Consider the following 6,480-nt stretch of genomic DNA (forward strand, 5'->3'; position numbering starts at 1 on the left):
GGGGGGACCCGGAGCTCTGTGGTCCCGCGGGTGGCACCCTTGCTCTGCCCAGCAGCCCGGAGCACCGTCTCCCCTCCCCCAGTCGTGGAACGGGTTCGGTCTCAGGAGTCCACCGACTCGCGGGGAGAGATGCTGGGATCGCTCCCCAGGGGAGTGAAGGGGCAAAGCGTGCCAGCCTCGGAGGCGCGGCGCTTTCTGCAGGCCCTGGCAACCTTTTTTGCACTTTACAGTTATTGGGGAGCGGAAGAGGGTGGTTGAGGATGAAGTATGGCTGGGCATCTTCCAAAATCTGCCGGCAGAAAGGTCCAGGTGTTTATATTAGGACCTCTTCATCCTAAGCAATGGGGAAAGGATGTCACAAAATAACTAACCTAGAGAACCTACTCTAGCCTCCTTAGCCGAGTGTCCTGGTGCTAAGTTAACGGACAGAACTAAGTAACAGAACTAAATCTAGTAAAGTATAAAGGCTGTGAATAAATAAAGAAACGAGACCCGTTATCCGCATCCCCATCTCTGAGGGACACGCCCCCTCTCCGCAGAAGCAAAGATTTATCCTAGAGGTTTCTTTCCTTCTGAAGGACCCTAATGACTCAGCTTTAAAACAGAACAAAACAAAACTTGTTTGGGGATATTTCTAGTCTAACTCTTGAAATATGAAACCAAAATAAAAGTTGTTGCATTTCCTTGTCCAAAGGAGCTATTATTCATCTGCAGACCGTTATTTAAATGCGTTGTCTTGACTCCTCAGGGTGTCTTTGTCCTCAGAGCTTACTGTTTCTGATTTCAACAATGATTTTTTTTTTTTTTTAACAAATGAATCATCACATCAATGTAATTAAGAGCCTAAGCTCTGGATTCAGCCTTGATTCAAATCCTAGTTCTAGGATTCAAATCCTGGCACTAGGACTTGCATCAAGTTACTAGACTTTTCTGTGCCTTGGATTCCTCATCTGTGAAATGGAGATAACCAGGACCTATCTCTTCATATGGTGGTGAGGATCAAATGAGGTGATGAGTGTAAAGTACTCTGACCCAGACATGCACTGATAACATCAGCTATCGTTTCCATTCCCATTATTAATATTACTACAAGACCTAAACACCTATTTAAAAAAAAAATAAAAGATGAGAGGAACTAATATGTTTCCACTTCCACATAAAGCGTGACAGGCAATTGTGCCAGGATATATTCTCTTTGAAAAGATTATATTTTACTGAATTTGTCATGTAACTCAAAAATATGTTTATTTCAAAAAAAAAAAATTCATTTGCTAAAAAATTTTACATGTGCAAGATACATGTAATGGAAGTCCAGGTCATCTTGGTCATCTAGCTAATGTGAGGAGCATACAGGGTAAGTCGCTCTCAGGGACGGCCTTGCATCTATCTGCCTCAGGGCAAAACACACCAAAGGTAGGTTCTTGAGAGGAAAGGCTCTTGGGTTCAGGCTCCTCTCATTTTTAGGCAGCGTCCTCATCTTCTCTGGTTCTTGAGATCCTCTCCTGTATAAATGAAGGGATGGGGATTTTTGAGGACATTTCTCACCCTAAAAATCTAAAGAGTATTGTCAAATAATTCTGGAGAGGTTGTCCTGTGCAGGGTCTAAGGAAATTCAACTTTGATTGACAGGCACTTAGGACCCTAGAGTTTACACTAATTGTTCCCAGACCCACCCCTACCCCCAGCCCAGCACCATGAGCATTACCTGCTAACTTGTTACAGTAGAATTGTGGATTATCTGTCTCAGGCCAGATATACTGAATCAGAAACTTTGGATGTGGAACCCAGCAATCTGGTTTAAAAAGCCTTCCAGGTGATTCTGAGGAATACAAATTTGAGAACCTTTGGTTTACATAGTACTTCATACGTTGTCTACAGCAAATCAGAAGGTATGTTATCTCTATGATGATTATGTTTGTGCTGGGCGCTGTGCTAAGCACTTAAATATTTCATTTAATCCTTTCAACGCCTATGAGGTGGTGGGAGGACCTTGTACACTCAGTTTCATCCACACAAGTATCAATTTACTTCTTCAAAAGAGTCCAGCTTCTTCCCATCTCAGGTCCTTCTTTTCCAGGTAATGCCTACTCATTCCTTAGTATCCCCTCTCCTAGGAAGTCCCAGGCTAAGTTAGCCAGTTAAATGTACCACAACAGAATTTATCACAATAGAACTTATTGTTTGTGTAGTTACCTATTTAATATTTGTGTCCACCATTAAATTGTAAGCTATGTGAGTCAGGGACCCTGTCTGTCTTATTCCTCAATGAATTCTTAGTACCTAACCCAGTGTTGGTCACAGAGAAAGTGTTCAATAAATATTTGTTGGAGGAATGAATGTTTAACAAATGAATCCCCTTTCTGTGTAAGAAGAAGCTGAGGCTCAATGAAGTTACTTTCCCGAGATCACACACTTAGAAAGTATTAGAACCAGGTCTCCAAACTTTTAGACTTTTAACCACTACATTCATTGCTTTTCCAGTTTTTGACTAAGAAAATACAACTCTAAGAGATAAAATGACTTGCCTAAAGTCACATAGCTAGTGAATAATAGGACATCTAAGTTCTTCTGTACCACATTATGCTGCTTTATCTTCCCCTCCAGGAACTTACAACTAGTGAGATGGGACAAGGAATCCATACAGGACAAATTAAATTCATAGTAAAAGAAATTTAGTGAGACATATCTACAGAGCCTGGTATCATGCCTGGTACATAGTAGATGTTCAATAAATGTTTACTGAATGAAGAGTGATCATAGTTTTCACCTTTTGAATATTCACTATATGCCTTGTTCTACTGAGCTCTTACAAGCATATGGAGTGTTTCTCAAAGCAGGACCCTTGAAGTCTGGGAACCTTGTTAAAATACAGATGCCTGGGGCTTTGACCTAATGAATTGGAATCTATAGGTATGGGTTTTGAGAATATGCATTTTCACCTATCTCCCTAGGTGACTCTCATGCCCACTAAAGTTTGAGAAATATTCCATCATTACAATAACCATCCAAGAGAGACACTGGCAGTCTATTGCTCACAAGAGGAAATTCTGCTCAAGATGTAATGAAAGTCGCTAAAGGTCCCACCACCAATAAGCATTTGAATCTAATTTTGAATTTGAATTTGAATCTAATTTTGACTCCAAAAGACTGTGCTCCACCGCCACTGAGGAAGGGAGGAGAGAATAGAAGGCAGAATGGAAGACTATGCAGGAAGGGAGGAAGAGGACAGAGAGAGGAAGAGAAAGAAGGAGAAAGGAAGGCCATGGTTAATAGAGAAATAGATTTCATTGAGAAGGGAAAGAACCCATCAGGCTGGGTTGTCAGAGAATTTTTGCTGAAATACCTGGAAATTGAACAAAGAATTATGCGTTCCCTTGACCCTCTGCTTCTCTGATAACGTTCACTCATTGTGGCCAGAGGATGGCCTTTCAAACAAGGGTTTCTTGAACCAGTCTGTTTAAATAAAAAAATGCATTCATTAAATATGGTGATTACCTTTGCCAAAAAGCATCCTTAGAAGGACTGAACACCGACCCTCTCAGATGTGAATGAGCTCCCCTCATAAAAGGCCTGTAAGTGGTGTCCTGGGTCAGATTCTTGCTACTTTTTCCATGTCTGCAACAAACATCTGTGTGCAGTCAGAGCCCCCTAGGTTGCAGAGCTAGTTAGTGGCCTGAAGATCAGAGACAGTCCTTTGGAATCAGACAAATCAGTGTCAGGTAATTATGAAAATCCAGAGAGGATATGAGTCATCTTGCTCCAGACTTACTTTAAATATTGACTTTAAGTAGCAGGTCAGTTCTCTGCTGCTACATCTTCAGCTCCCTAATGCAACTAATTTCATTCATGTATTCATTCATTCTGTTTTTCAACAAGTATTATGGTGCACCTACTATATACCAGGACTAATCACTTGCATCATTTAAGCTTCAGAGTTGGAGCTGTAATCTTGCTTTAAAGCCTCCACAAGAATAATCTACTAGAAAACTCTATTTCCATTAATTTCGTTGGCATGGCAACCACCAAGCAACAGCATGGAGAGTGCCTTAAATCCCACAGCAGTCTGTTAGCCCGAGCGAGTCTGCAGAGAGCAGGCCGTATACAGAGGCTAAAAATAGACAACTTACAGCAAGGTGCCCCCCATATCTTCCACCCCCACCAACTAGAAGGAGTGTGACTGATTTGCAACTTTGGTGGTGTCAAATGGGATCCAGACAAGAGAATAGGCTAATCTTCCAGTTTGCGGGTTTTTCCAGCCCTGGGCCTGGACTAGGAATGTAGAGACCCAAGGTCTAATACCAGTTTATCCCCTAATTAGTTGCGTGAGATTCAGTTCAAGCTCGGGCAGTGTCTCTGGGCTTTATTTAGTGTCCTCATTTGTAAAAAGCAGGAGCTGGGGTGGACTGAGGATTTTCCAGTACCACAATCCTAGTTGCTAATCCAGTTAATGAATTTGTCATTTCCTTTGCTAGCATGGATGACAGGTAGTAGTTAGGGGAGAGGACATGGCAGGCAGTCCTGGTGAAAAGTCTTTCAATAGGCAATTTGGCAAATATTAACTGTCGTCTCTTCTGGTAATAACAGCTTACATATACCACGTGCCAAGGATAGTTCTAAGAGATTTTCACATTATATGCCTTCCTAACAAGGTTAGGAAAAAGGCATTACTGGTATCTGTACTTCATAAATGAATAAACTGAGTCATGTATAGGTAAAGTAAACGGATCATTTTTAAAGATGTCAATTTATATAGCTAGCATTTGAACCCAGGCTACCTAAATTCAGAACCTACATGCTTGACCATATTACTTTGTACTTCTAGTACCTAGAACATTGCTTAGCACTCTGAGGGCCCTTAAAAACTAATCGTTGAATGAGCAATGAATGACTAGTTCTCAGTGTCTCTTATTCACGAAGCTTCAAATCCGTTCCTTTCTTGGTAGTTTATAATGTGAAGAGAAACCTTTGCGACATCTCCCCTCAGTGAAATGGTTGTGGGAGAGCTAGAAAGCATGTTGCTATGGAATAAAATATACAGGAAAAAAAAAAAGATGCAGTTAAAATAGGGGGATTGTTAGGTAATGAGTTTGAATTATGTAATGCTGTGAAGAATAAATTACGGAACTGATGCTCTGTCAAAATAGGAGCTGTTTTCTAGAACCTAGAATAGGCAATTTTATTCTACTATTTAGGTGAAAATTATGTTTGTTTTTAGAGGCGGAGAGGAAAAAAAGAAAAGTTATAACTGTAGGCAGGGGAGAACTAAACTTGAAAATAAAATATAGGCTATAGAAGTAATTCTTCTGATTGGGAAAAAAGAAGGATTTTGTCCCACTACCAGCCCCCGTAGCAGTACAGAATTTACTAGGCTGTGCTAACAGATGTATTTTAGTAAGCAGTTCATAAGGTGAGTTAAGAAGATAGCTTCTTTTTATCATTATTATTCTAAGGTGAAAGTAAGTAGTGTTCTTCAGTGTCTACTTTCTAATTTAATTCCTCTCTAAAACTGAGTTGTTAGATTACTTTTAACTTTTTACTGGAGATGAATATACATATAAAAACTTTTCATATCATAAGTGTAAATCCTAATGAATTTTCACAACTAGATACACCCATATGACCAGCATCCAGATCAAGAAACAGAGCAATTCTCTGCTTCCCAGAACACTCATTCATATTCTTATTAACTTGTCCCGTCCTTCCCTAGGGTAACTATCATTCTGACTTCCAACACCATGGATTATACCTGCCTCTGCGTGCTTCATGTAAATGAAATCCTATCATGTGTACCCTTTTTAGTTTTGGTAGATACTGCCTAACAATATTCGAAATGGTTTTATCAATTTGCAAACCCACCAGCTGTGTATGAAAATTCAAAGTGCTACACCTGGAATTTCCTGACTTTAAGCTAGCCATTCTGGTAGGTGTGTAGGGATCATCCCACTGTGGTTTAATTTATAAGTCCCTGATGGCTAATGAGGCTGAAGAATGTTTTTCACATGTTTTTTGAATATTTGCATATCTTCTTGTGAAGTGTTTGTTAAAATCGTTTGTCCATTTTCCTCTTGGGTCGTTGGTCTTATTCTTATTGATTAGTAACAGTTTGTACATATTCTAGATATGAGTCTTTCGTCATTATACATATGAGGATTTTTTTCTCTATGGTTAGGGCCTTTATGTCCTGTTTAAAAAATCTCTGCCTACTCCAAGGTTATGAAGATGCCTTCCTACATTCTCCTCTAAATCTTTATTGTTTTGTTTTTACATTTAGATGAGCGATCCATTTGGAATTAGTTTTTTGAGTGATGGCATGGGAAGGGGTCCAGATATTTTTTCACATATACATTTAATCAAGCAACATTTATCGAAAATGCTGTTCTCTCACCCATTGCATTTTTTGCCTTTGGCATGAATCCAGTGACCAATTATGTGTAGGCTCTCTAATCTAGTTCACTGGTTAGTTTATATAACTTTGTGTCA

This window comes from Pteropus alecto, unplaced genomic scaffold (genome assembly GCF_000325575.1).
Source record: "Pteropus alecto unplaced genomic scaffold, ASM32557v1 scaffold155, whole genome shotgun sequence".
NCBI classification, from domain to species: Eukaryota; Metazoa; Chordata; class Mammalia; order Chiroptera; family Pteropodidae; genus Pteropus; species Pteropus alecto.